The sequence below is a fragment of the Ursus americanus genome, chromosome 1 (assembly GCF_024610735.1).
Source record: "Ursus americanus isolate L20-20 chromosome 1, mUrsAme1.1.p, whole genome shotgun sequence".
NCBI lineage: Eukaryota > Metazoa > Chordata > Mammalia > Carnivora > Ursidae > Ursus > Ursus americanus.
Window position 1 is genome coordinate 71,761,122 of NC_142127.1, and position 13,552 is coordinate 71,774,673.

General features: G+C 39.2%; 1 protein-coding gene across 14 annotated transcripts in view; it reads left to right on the forward strand.

The window, feature by feature from the left end:
* The window catches only part of PLCL1 (phospholipase C like 1 (inactive)), a 335,124-nt gene that overhangs the window by 172,664 nt on the left and 148,908 nt on the right, over window positions 1-13,552 (forward strand). The window contains exon 1 of one of the 14 annotated variants that reach the window (XM_087862350.1): window positions 2,991-3,724. The exons of the other annotated variants lie outside the window; for them this stretch is intronic. The gene's annotated coding sequence lies outside the window, so the exon portion shown is untranslated. Of the gene's footprint in view, window positions 1-2,990; window positions 3,725-13,552 lie in introns of those variants that run through there. 14 annotated transcript variants of the gene reach the window in all.

The following is a 13,552-nucleotide window of genomic DNA, read 5'->3' on the forward strand; positions in this document are numbered from 1 at the left end:
TGTTGAGAGAGTAGCTGTGACCCAGATGACTGGATACTGCAGTATATATTACAGGATACTACAAGCCAGGGTGGGAGCCTTGCATGACCTTGCTTCCATCCTTAGCTACAAGTCAACTGGCTTCTCTTAAGAAAAGAAGAGCCTCAACAATTTGTTGATCCAAGCCTTTTAAATATCAATATTTCTCCATTAATTGTTTTGTCTAAACTTTAAGGTATGATCTTTCTTTTAGTTAAGCGGCTGTTTAAGTTTAAGGAGGAAATATAAAAAATTGGTTTGCAAATTAACCATTTTTTTTAAAAGATTTTTTATTTATTTATTCGACAGAGATAGAGACAGCCAGCGAGAGAGGGAACACAAGCAGGGGGAGTGGGAGAGGAAGAAGCAGGCTCATAGCAGAGGAGCCTCATGTGGGGCTCGATCCCATAACGCCAGGATCACGCCCTGAGCCGAAGGCAGACACTTAACCGCTGTGCCACCCAGGTGCCCCTGATTAACCATTTTTTAAAAAGATTTTATTGAGAGAGAGAATGGGCAAGCACGCGGAGTAGGGTGCAGAGGGAGAGGGAGAGAAAGAATCCCACGCAGACTCCATGCTGAGCTCGGAGCCCAATGCTGGGTTCAATCTCATGACCCTGAGCTGAAATCAGTAGTCAGACGCTCAACCGACTGAGTTACCCAGAGACCCCACAAATCAGCCATTTTTGATAGAATGGATTTTAGTTCATCATTTAAAAGATATATTCCTTCCCCATTACACTTCTGCGCAAATGACGAGGTCAGGAGGGGAGTGATTATTTGCAGTGTAAATCGTCTCTCAGGTTTATAAGTTGACTTGCTGAGAGGCCTCTTGCAAGAATGAACTCATTTCATTTAAAGTATGATTACAAATATATATGTTAATGTATTTTTTTTTCATTTATTTAAAATTCACTTAGCCATATCAGGTTGTCTGAGGCTGATATAAGCATTTTCTGTAAAAGACTTATTGGCACAGAACCTGGCATATGGAAAGGATAGAATTAATATTAGTTGTTGTTTTTACTATATTATTGCCAGACTCTGTGTTAGGCACTGAAGATAGAAAGAAGATAAAAGGACACTATTTCAAAGGGATCAAAGCCGGTATGAGGCCTGTAGGGATGGAGCTGGAATTACCATTGTTCTCTGAAAATAGAAATGTGGCTATTTTGTAGGTTGGATCCAGGGGCTCCTGCCAGCTTACACTCCAGGTCTCTATGCGTCTACTTTTTAAATAATAGGCAGATCTGCAAAATGCACAAAGGAATACAGAGGATGAATAAAGCATAGTATTTTCACCATGACACAGCATTAAACACCGGCATTCTCTTGTTTAAAAGTTCGACTATGTTTCTCAGGGTTTTGATTTTACATTATCAGTTGCATCTTCACTGTCCCTTCAAGGGGAGCATAACTGAAACACAACTACCAGTGGTATTTATGTTAAGCTTCATCCAGTTGGTTATCAAAGCACAAATCTTGCTTTGCTGAAGGACTTTTTAGATTTGTTTTTATTAGTGTAGTGATTAAGCGGATCTGTGGAAAATGGGTACTTTCCAGTTTCTTGAAAGTCTAAACATGTTTTAATGGTTTGTTTCAACATGTTTTACTTTCTATGTTTCAGTAGCTTAAGGCGTATTACTGATTAGAAGACAAAGAAACTCTTTCAAATTACTTTATTAATTTTACATTTACCACTTATGGTAATTTATAGTTAGAAAAATTTGGTTATCTTAAAAACATTTGAAACTCATTTTTCTTAGCACCTAAAATGGTAATGTTCAGATGTTACAAAACTTTCGACAGTAACTGGCTCTGATTTCCAAAAAGTTAGGGTATATTACTTCCTTAGAAACCAAAGCCAGTAGGTTGGATTTTACAAATGATGAACTAAAATTTATTGAAAACATCTTCAATATTAAGAAAATAGATTTAAAAAATCTATTTAAATATATTTTACCAGATCCTCAATAGAAAGAGTATCATGTTCATTCTTTCTTCCTGATAAATATTTGGATTTTTTAATAATGGGTTTCTTTCCTTTTAATGGTTATCTTCTGGGTGGTCCATGATACTGACTTTGTTAGATTTGCAAAATTGATTTGTATTTCAAACTTCAGTGCAAAAAAAGGCAAAACATATTTCGAGTGACACTGTTTATTCAAAGAGAGTGAGAAGACCCAGTGAAAATACCAGAAAAGTGATTTATCTTATCTAGAAAAATTAGAAGTGGTCCTGTTATTACTTCATTGGCTTCTTCCACAAAAGTGTTTGTAAATAAAATTTTACAGGCCTAATTGGAAATAAATGGATAATGTATGGAATTCAGCCTTAGTATTCTTGTTTTATTAAAGCATGGCTCATTTCAGCTAAAATTTTTAAAATATTCACCTTCATTATGAACATTCTCTAATGAAAGTTGAATGAATATCCATATCTCAGATTAGCTCAGGAATTTTTGGAGGCATTCAGAAATTCCTGAGTATACCACACGGGCAGCTGGGTGCTTTGGTGGAAGGCAAATAGGGTCAGAGAAACCTAGGATGAAATCCTGGCTCTATCACCTACTAGCTACGTAACTTTGAACCAGTTAATTAAGCTTGCTCTACATCTCAGTTTCTTCACTTATAAAATGGGGAGCAAAATAACTACCTCCTAAGGTTGCTTTGTGAAGAAAGTGAAATCCATTATGTAGAGCATCTTTCAGTGTTTTGTTAGTTTCACTTGGCATCCTTTTTCATAAAAATAGTTCTCCTTCAAAAGTTTGATACTGTCAAGGCACCTGGTGACTCAGTCGCTTAACCATCTGCCTTTGGCTTAGGTCATAATCCCAGGGTCATGGGATCGAGCCTATGTTGGCCTCCCTGCTCAGCAGGAAGTCTGCTTCTCCCTCTCCCTCTGCTCCTCCCTGCCCCACTCCTACTCTCTCTCTCTCAAAAAAAAAAAAAAAAAAAAAAAGTTTGGTATTATCTGATATTGAATATAACTCACAGAATGAAGAAAATATGCTAAGCCAGTGGTTGGCCAACCATGGCCTTCTGCCATTTTGGTAACTGTAGTTTCATTGCAGCATAGCCACATTCATTCATTCATTTAGATGTAGTCCACGGCTGCTTTTGCACTCAACAGAGACCCCACGGCCCATGAAGTCTGCAATATTTACTGTCTGATCTTTTACAGAAAGTTTGCCAACCCCTGGTCTAAGCTGTTGTCAGGGGATTACTTAAGTGATATTATGAAGTGTTATGGTTTGGGCAAGTGGGAGGATCCACTTTAAGTGAGGTGCCATGGGGAGTAGAATATAGTATAACTTGGCTATTCCCAGAGTTAACCAGAGAAGTCTAAGGATTATCTGTGATTAGTGGTGAGGTCTCCTGAAACACTTGGGAATAACAAATCCAAACCCTACAGATGGGGATTTAGGTGGAACTGAAATTCTTCTCATGATTCAGTTTCAGAGTGGGGAGGAACTAGGTACTGATATCAGATCTCACCATATGGTGTCCTTTATCAGCCCATTTCTATGGAAATTGTTCAGAGCTCTGATTACACAGTGTGGATTTAGTCATTCTCAACAGATCTTTGTGTATCATTCTAAGACCTGAATTACAGGATTGCCATTAGGTATCTGAGACCCTGAATTGAGTGGATTTTACCTGGTTGTTGAAGTGGATTCTCCAAGTGCTGGGGTGAGCCAAAATTGGTAAGTCTGTGTGTGGTTCTTAGTACCTGAAGGTTTGAAACTACCTTCCACTTAATTTAGTATTTTTGATAGATTTAACATCAGAACTATTGTTAGCCTCTACTGGAAGTTCTGAGAAGTATGTCTCATTTATCACAATAAGTTATACTCGGCTACTCTCAAAATCTGTTTTTTTTTGTCCTGAATTGATCTTTGGGAAGTTAGACAGTACACACTCCTGAAAGCTGTTCAATGTTTAAAATTTACAAAGTGCTTCCATTTTCACAATTTTACTCAAATATTACCATCACCATTCATGTTAGAAGGACTGGAATGATCCCTCTCTTACAGATGATGAAGACTTCAGGTCCCAGGAAGTTAAGCCACTTGCCCAAAGCCATATAGCTGTGAAGGATAAAGGAGGGCCCTGAATTTGTCTTCTGAATTCATAGCTTGTGTTTGCTCTACCATGTCATTTTGTCTGATGTTCCTTCTCTGGCAAGCTTATTGAAAAATAGGTAAAATAGAAAATCCGATTAGTTTATAAAAGATAATCTAGAGAAGAGAACATAGAGAATTTCCTGTTAGAAAGAAAGATCATCTGAACCTACAGTTGTGAAATATTGGCCCATAGGTCTCATTTGGCCTGCAGATATATTTGCCTTAGCCTATAGGATATCAGCCTATACATGGTTTTATTTTAAAAAATACACGGAATTAGCTATTGATTAATAACATAAATAAGTCCTGATTTCCAGCTTCTTTAGACAAGTCAGAAGATTTGGCCATATTGGCCCTGCACTCCTACATGGCAATAGGGTGGATTTAAATGCTGAAACACCTGCCTCCTTTGGAGCCGGCATCTGCTTTCCAGTTTCCATCAGTTTCTCATGCTCTCTTGTCTTCCCAGCCATCCCCTGCTTCCATCATTTATAGTACTTATCTGGCTCGTGGAGGCATTTGAATGTGTGACCACTGGTCTAGACTAGAATACTCACTTTGTGAATGAGGGAATGAGGAAATTAAATTTCAAGCAGTAAGGTAATTTGGCAGCCCCAAGATTAGACCTTGTTTATCTCAGATGGAGCCCTTGGGCTCTCTGGTACCATGTTCGTATTACTCATTATTACTGAAGAATAACGGAACGGCAAGGGGATAATAATTAATCATGAGATGATGCATGCTTTTTAATAACTTGATAGTGTTTAGTGAGGGTCTACTATATTTAGATTTATGCTCTGTGAGCCAGATTTCAAATATTTTATCAGACTGGTTTGTAGCATTCAGTTCAAAAAACAAGGTCATGCAAATTGAATGAATGAAGTTTATTTTCTTATACTGGAGAAGTTGGTTAGAGGGTGTGTTTTTTTAATTGAAGTGTAATTGACATATAACGTTATATTAGTTGAGATTTGGATACATCGTGAAATAATCACAATAAGTCTAGTTACCATCTGTGGAAGGTGCATTTTGAATGGATTTGGTAGAGAGCGAGTTTCAGTTTTAGAAGCAGAAGTATCTTTTTTTCCTTGAGTGTGGTGGAAGCATCATCAGGCATATGATCAATGCATCCTTTGTGGAAGGCCTCATGCTAGGCAATAGTGTATGTTGAAGAGAAACAGGGCAGAGGGACAACTATAGGTAATAGTAATTGTGGGTAAATACTGAGAGACTAGAAAGAGAAGTGTGGGCTGGGGCAGACTGGCACACTATCACAGGAGGAATCTGAAGAGGCTGAGGGAGTGTAGGCAGTTTAAAGGAATTGATGGTGAGAGCTACACAGTGATAAGAAAGGGTGTCAGGTATACAAATGGGTTGAGTGAAGCACAGTGTTTATCGTTTATTTTTTCTGAAGTGTAATTTCTAGGATGGATTATATAGTTTAAATTGAAAGGGATAAATTACATTCTATTGAGTGAAGCAACTAACTGGGGGACTTGCCAAAAATAACTATAATAAACAGGGAATAGTTGACATTCTCGTTTTGAATGGACCTTTAAAATCCATAAAACAAATGTTAGATGTATATATTTCCAGATAGTTATGATTGCTGTACTTGTTGTTATTCATTCATTCAATAATTGTTTATGACAACTTGCGATGTGTAGGGAACCACACTAAATAGTGGGGAATATCCAAAGATGGAATCATTGGTCCCTGCCTTTGGGTTTCTCTCAACCTAGTTGGGGAGTTAAGATAGGAAGACAGGAAACATTTTATATAAGACAAGCCCATGTGAGTCCATGTTTTGGCCATTTAGGGAAAGAGACTCTACTTCTCCTGGTTTGATATGGAGACTTTTTAAGGAATGAGGACTAGGGATTTGAACTAGACCTTGAGGGATGAGTAGGATTTGAAATATCAAAGAAATGGTAGAAGCTATTTTTTTTTAAAGTTATATTAATTTGAGAGAGAGACAGGGAGGGGCGAAGGGGCAGAGGAAGAAGAGAATCTTAAGAAGACTCCGCATTGAACGCAGACTGTGAAGCCTGATGTAGGGCTCCATCTCAAGACTCTGAGATCATGACCTGAGCTGAAACCAAGACTGGGACACTTAACCTTCTGTGCCACCCGGGCATCCCAGTAGAAGCTTCTTTAAAGAGGGGTTGTGGGAGAACATAGGCCTGGTGGCAGAGAGATATAAAGAGACAAATGTGACAGAAGTACATGAACTTCCTGGCAGAGTGGAAGAGAGCTGGACAGGGTAGAAGGACCTTGACTCCCAGGCTAGAAACTTGCATTTTGAAGATATGGTTTCCATAGTTGACCAAGGGAGCTCAGTGCCAAGATTATGGTATACATTAAACAGTGTTTAGAAATGGATAACTCTCGATCGAGTCTGTAAAATGCCTTTGTTAATAGTTGCAGTTTAGAAGACAGTTTGCTCGGGAGAGAATCCAGACCTTCCTAAGGAGAAATAACTCCCCAGACTCTCATTTGGAGTTCACTTGGAGACTCTCCAAGGCGTAACATAGGATGTGCAGAGACCAGTGTACCAGACCAGGGGCAAATGTACAGGGGAATGCCTATCAGGAGCAGATTACAGTTGGAGAATCATATTTTGCTAAAGACAGTATTGAGTCTGGAATGTTATTTTATTTTTAGTTTCTGTATATGCCTATGGGAGTCACCTTATATTGGAGTCCTTATAAAGCCTCTCATGTTACAGGGCACTCACTCAATTATCTTATTTGGAACAGCAAAGTACTATTTGGGGACGGCACATTACACTGCAATGACCTCAATCAGTGCTATTTTTATTTGCTCATAGAGGTATGCTGACATGATGGGTAAAAAAGGAGGCAAGGAAATTTAATACACTTTCTGTTATTATTCCTGGAGGCATGAGTTTGCAATGGCAGGTGCTGGATATAATTTTAAATGTGCCTTTTAAAGCCATATAGTAGGTATTTATGTTGTGGACATCACAAATATACCCTCAGGACAAAAGGGAAACAGCTCCCTAACTTAATATGACTGCAAACTCATGGCTTGTAATAAAATTTCCAGTAAGGGTAGATTCAGAAAATGTTGTTTTTCTAGCATTGAGACAGATGTGAAGATGTGCTTTTTGGAAAACTCTGATGACTTAAAGTTTAGGTAGAAATGGAGAGTCTGGATAAAATGGTTTCATGAAATTTGAACTATTCCAAAATTAACATTTAATTTCATAGGATGTGTGTTTTAAAATATGAACAATTAAATTAATCATGTAACCATTAGGCTTGAACAAGTATTAATCATGGACAGTCATCATAAAGCAACTGAATTTTGTCACTCACTGTTCTTTTCAATTTATTCTTCTTGTTCTTGTTTGAAGTTTAGAGATAACCTTATGACTCTTCCAGTCATTTTGACTTCCTCTGGAAGTTTATGAAACACAGTCTCTGCTTAGTAACTCGTATGTCCAATCCAGGTGTTTATTCCAGACCTCAAATTCTATTGAAGTTAAAGCTCTCCTTTTGCCGGTGCAGAGCTGCTGCAAACTGTCCGCTGTAGGGGGAGATGTGCTGAGAAGCTTCTCTCTTTTTCATTCAGCACTTCTATTTCTTTTCTTCTCTCAGCTTGCTAACCTTGCAGCACAGTGGGGTGTGTAATCAGAGAGAAGAGATTGGAGCAGGAAAGTATGGATTATCTTCTGTGGGTTCTGGAAATCTCTCCATCATTGGGGATCACTCATCTGTAATTTTCTTACATGGTGAAAGCATTTCTTCAGGCTGGTCCTTCAAGCTGTTTTGGTCATCTCCTAGGCTTCTGGCCATACACCCATAGTTCCTTTCATTGAGGCCCCTCACCTGCTTATCATTTCAATCATTTTTAAGTATACAGTTCTGTGGCTTTAAATACATTCACACTGTGGTACACCTATTGCCACCATACCTACCCAGAACTTCTTCATCTTTCCAAAATGAAACTGTGTACCTATTAAATACTAACTCCCTATTGCCACCCCCCACCCATTTTACTTTCTGTCTCTATGAATTGATGACCATAGGTGCCTCATATAAGAAGAACGATACAATATTTGGCCCCTTGGAACTGGCTTATTTCACTTAGCATAATGTCCTCGTTTACTCATGTTGTAGAATGTGATAGAAGTTTCTTCCTTTTTACGGCTGAATAATATTCTGTTGTATGTATATACCACATTTTGTTTATCCATTCAGATGTTGATGGACACTTTGGTTGCTTCCACCTTTTGGCTGTTACGAATAATACTGCTATGAATATGGGTATACAAATATCTGTTCAACTCTCTGCTTTCACTTTTTTGAGTATATGCCATATATAAAATTGCTGGAACATGTGGTAATTCTGTGTGTAGTTTTTTGAGGAGCTGCCATGCTGTCTTCCACATTTGACATTGTGCACCAGTAATGCTCAAGGGGTCCTCACCAACACTTGTTCTTTTCTGTTGTTATTGTTTTTGTTGTTTGATAATAGCCATCCTAATAGATGTGAAGTGCTATCACATTGTGGTTTTGATTTTTGATTTGCATTTCCCTAGTGACTAGTGATGTTGAGCATCTATTAATGGCCATTTGTATATCCTCCTTGAAAAATGTCTATTCAAGTCCTTTTCCCCTTTTTGGATTGGGTTGTGTTTTTGTTGTTGAGCATAAGCATCTTTGGATAGGATTGAAGGTGACCTCATGCTGGCCCCTGGGTGCTGTATCATCAAGATCTGAGAAGGACCTAGACGGCACACTCTAATGGAGGGACCCAGAAAAGCTTGGTGAGGTGTGGGCAGGTTTATGGCACACAAGTATAGGATGTGAAGCACCCCTTGTTAACAGTGTAGAGCCATTATTGCCCCTGGGCCTAGCGGACAAGGGGTTGGAGTGGTGGCAGCCTGGACACAGCTATAGTCACAGGAGAGGACTGCCCAGCAGGACCTATGGGTTTCACTTGAGCCTCCATTAACTTTCAGCCAGTAGGGAGGGAAATGGAGAAATACATAGCCCATCCTCTCCTTCTTCCCTTGCTCTGATTTCTTGCTGGTACCTTTCATTGGCCAGCCCTATCTTGAAGCCTGGTTGATGCAGTCTACAGAGGTCAGCCCTCAGGGCACAGAGCAGGGTGGTTAAAGGTGAAGGATGGATATGAATGGGTAAGCAAGATGTCCAGCACCTGTGTGGCATTCCCATTTGGTCCACAAGACCTTCTTCATATCTTTGGATTGCAGTTAATTCTCAGACTACAACCCTCCTTTGCTGCCCCAGGCTACTTCAGCCAGCCTCTTGCCCTTCGCATTCTCTGGTGTGTGTCAGTTGCCATTCCACCACATCCAGGAAACATAATGTTGCTCTAAGTAGTTCTGTTGAAATTGCTCACCCTAAACTTGAAGCGAGGGGCAAGTCCCTCCTTGACCCCTCCTTCTCGTGGGGAGGATGAGGCTCTCAACACACAAACAGTTTTCTCCATGTATCTTTTGCTTTCCAATCACCTGCCCTTTTATGCTCTCCTGTGGCTGTGGAAAAGGGGTAAAGCCATGAAACTCCAGGTCTTGCTTAGTGATCTCACACCTCTTTCTGGAATATATTAGCTCTGGTTTAGGGACTTTAGAAACTGGGACTGAATTAGTTAGTTTTTTGTTTTTTGGGTTTTTTTTTTTAGAGAGAAAGAGAGAGAGAGAGCATGCGTGCATGTGTGAGCTGGGGGAGGGAGGGGCAGAGGGAAAGAGAGAATCTCAATCGGACTCCCAGTTGAGCATGGAGCCCAATGCGGGGCTCAATCTCATGAACCCAAGATCATGACCTGAGCCAAAACCAAGAGATGGAGGCTTAACTGACTGAGCCACCCAGGCGCCCCTTAGTTAATTCTATTTTAGCATCCTATTACAAACATTGTATGCAATATGTATTCCTAAAAGTTTTTGTATTTGGGGGGTGCCTGGGTGGTGCAGTTGGTTAAAGCATCTGACTCTTGGGAAAAGCAAATAAATAGATCTTTAAAAAAAAGTTTGTATATTTGGATTAATGTAAACACATTTTTTTCAAGTCTTCTCAGTGGGAAATGGGGAAGATTGCTTTATTTTTGGGATCACTTTATACTTGGGGATATATCATATGCTTTCTTTGGAAGCTTTTCTGATGGAGAAACACAGATCAATTAGAATAGCTCATAATTTCCATGAAATTTACCCAAGTATTATTTAGCTTTGAACAGCTAAAACCTAAATTAAGTATATCAGAAAATATTTCAAATTTAGTAAGGTATGCCTAAATTGAAGATAAAGTTCATACTAGAAATAGTCTTGTTCCTGGTAAGTTTGATCTTCCTTGGAATAAATAATTTCCTGTCTGATTTGTTTATACTTTTAGTTTGTTTTAATTGTGAAGGCCTAATTTTTAAATTTATTTTAGAGTGAGATTTAAGCCATTTTCTCTTTCACGTATATGGTCACTCAGAGTGGATGTGTGCTGGGGACTGGTTTCCCTGCCCAGGCAGAGTACTAGTGGAGAAGAGTATCATCATCTGCACTCAGAAACAAGGTATTATGCTATCATTTCTCAAAACATTCTCTTAATACTTGCCCCATAATTTTCAGGTTTTAAATGAGTTCATTGGAACTCTGAAGACTTCACTTGTGACATATATCTATGACTTTAATAAATTACAAATATTAAGTTTTGTCTTCTGGTGCAAATGTGTTGTCATTATGTTCTGTTTGCACTTATAACTTCAGCCTTCTTTATAGTATTGATGTAGTTTCATGTGCTATCATTTTTAGGTATAGGCTTTCCTCTTTTCCCTTGTGAATCTTCTAAGAATGGACCCAGTGTTTACAGGGGATGCAAGGGGGAGGGGACACAGATGGATAGGTGGAACACAGGGCATTTTTAAGGCTATGAAACTATTCTGTATGATATCTCTAATGGTGGATATATGATGTTATGTATTTGCTGAAATCTATAGAACTATACAACACAAGGAGTGGACCCTAATGTAAACTATGGCCTTTAGTTAATAATAATGTATAAATATGGGTTTGTGTACCACACATTGGTAAATGTACTACACTAATGCTAATAATGGGGAAACTGTGTGGGGAAGAGAGTATATGGGAACTCTACTTTCTGCACAATTTTTCTGTAAATCTAAAACTGCTCCCCCAAAAGTCTGTTAATTAAAAAAAAATGCCTGTGAAGATTAGTTATGTGCATTGCACTTTACTTTTGCAGAATCTCTTTGGTGAGCATACTCTTTTCAGGCTTACATAATATAGTTAAAAGAAAAAAAATGACACTCCTCTCAAAGAAAAATAATCAGTTGAACAAATCGGTAGTTATCAGAATGCAGGCTGTAGTACATCCTGTTTTTCTAACTCCTCCAATTTACTAGTAAAGCAACCCAAATTGCACGGAGGAAGGGAGGACATTGCTTGCTTTTAAGGTTGCATTAATGCTGTTAGGGTCCCATTAGAACACCAGAGGAAAGTCTTCAGCACCTATACCAAATTCTAGCACTGAGAGAGGGAAGGAGGGGGAGAGAGAGTGAGAGGGGAGAGAGAGAGAGAGAGAGAGAGAGAGAGGCTGCTTTATTGCTTATTCTATTACCTGCAAGAGACTCAACTGTAAAATTCTCTTAGTGTAGTTATTTATGCTCACTGAATACCAAGTAGCCCCTCTGTGCCAGGCCATTCCCACTTCCTCTCTTTTCTGGTCCGGATATGGCAGCTGGGTGGTTTCTTGTGGTCTGCTGAGGTCAGCCTCTAATTATCAGAGGAGATAGGTGATGACTTTCCCTTCTTAGCCTGCAGCTGAACTTTGATATGTCAGACGCTCCCAGTTCTGAAACAGTGTGTAATAGAAATGGTCACTTGTTAATGGGGCTTCTTCTCAGCACTGGATGATCGTGATTCACACCCAAGAGAGGCCTTTCCTTGGCTCTGCACATGCTGACGGTTTCAGATAGACCACTCCAGTAGGCTAGGGACTTGAGTCTCTTCAGTTTTATGTGTGAAAGGGCTACCTGGTTTCTTGAATCTAACTAAGGTGGATTGAATCTGGTACATTATAGGTTTGAGGAAGCATGTCATTCCTGATCCTCATTTCCCATTTCATGGAGCCTTCAGAGTGCAGCCATCAGAGAGGGGGAGAAGAAAAGAAAAAAAAAAAAACTGGAAGAAAGAAAGCCTTGCATTAGTCTGATGAGGTTGTGCCCCATGGGGTGAAATTTCAGGAGACACAAGAAGGGTCTCTTTTCTCCCCCAAAAGTACACTGAAGGCTTTTTTGGTTCCTTTAATTTTATAATTAATAATGCATCTAGTAACACTAGATGAAGGGTGATCTTGTGTTAAAATATAAATATTTCATGCATATTACTCTTATTAGTCATAGTCTTTACAAAATTAGCTGCTAAGAGCTCAGATATTGTTAAGGCAAATGAAGGAGAAACTATGAGGGTTTGCTGGCCTGACTTGGGAGGGAGTGGTGGAGAATGACACGGAGGGACCCAGGAAATGAAAACTGAGACCAGGAGAGAAACAGTGCTTGTTCAGTGTATTCAGTTTTCCCTGGGAGTTTTTTTGAGAGGAATTGAGCAGGGTTTGTGCATATTGTATGAGAGATTGTCTGTGTGTGTGTGTGTGTGTGTGTGTGTGTGTGAGAGAGAGAGAGAGAGAGAGGGAGAGAGAGAGAGAGGAAACGAGAGAGAGAGAGAGAGAGAGAGGTGATGTGTCAAGGGTAGGGTGGGAAGGTTGGGATAGGAACTGGCAGCTTTGTTATGGAATAGACTTAAGCGAGACTGTTTTGTCGCAGTCGTACTTGTAGGTATGAATTTATAGTTACTTGCCTCTTTAATTTGGACAGATGGAAATGTACAGAATTGTAATGTCAGCTGTACAGAATTCTATAGATTAGATGCATAGGGCGTTGCTGCCCTAATGGTATCCATAACAAAGAAATACTGTTTGTTTCTTTCTCAATTTCTACCTCAAATACTGAAAGTATAATTCTCAGTAACTTTTGACCTGTCATTAAATTGATGACAATTGTATGCTGCAAGTAGAAGCTTTTTGTGCACCTATAGTGTTTCTTAAATTACCTATAAGAAAGGTGATACCAGAGTAGTTAAGGAGTCAGGCTTTGATTTTTGTCCCAGTTCAGTACATTATAATTGCAATGCTTTGCACTCCACAGATTCTTGTGAATGCAGAGATGTCTGCTTGGTTTAGAGTTTTAGAAGAAAAAACTAATGAGATTCAGTGTAGCATTAAAAATATTCCCTTCTCCCCCAGGCCAACTGAGTGAGCCCCAAGTTGAAAAAGTAATGCTATAATAGCAGTATGTACTTAATCAGAAGTACTTTGACATTTAATATCCATTCTTGGGGTCTCGTGCGGT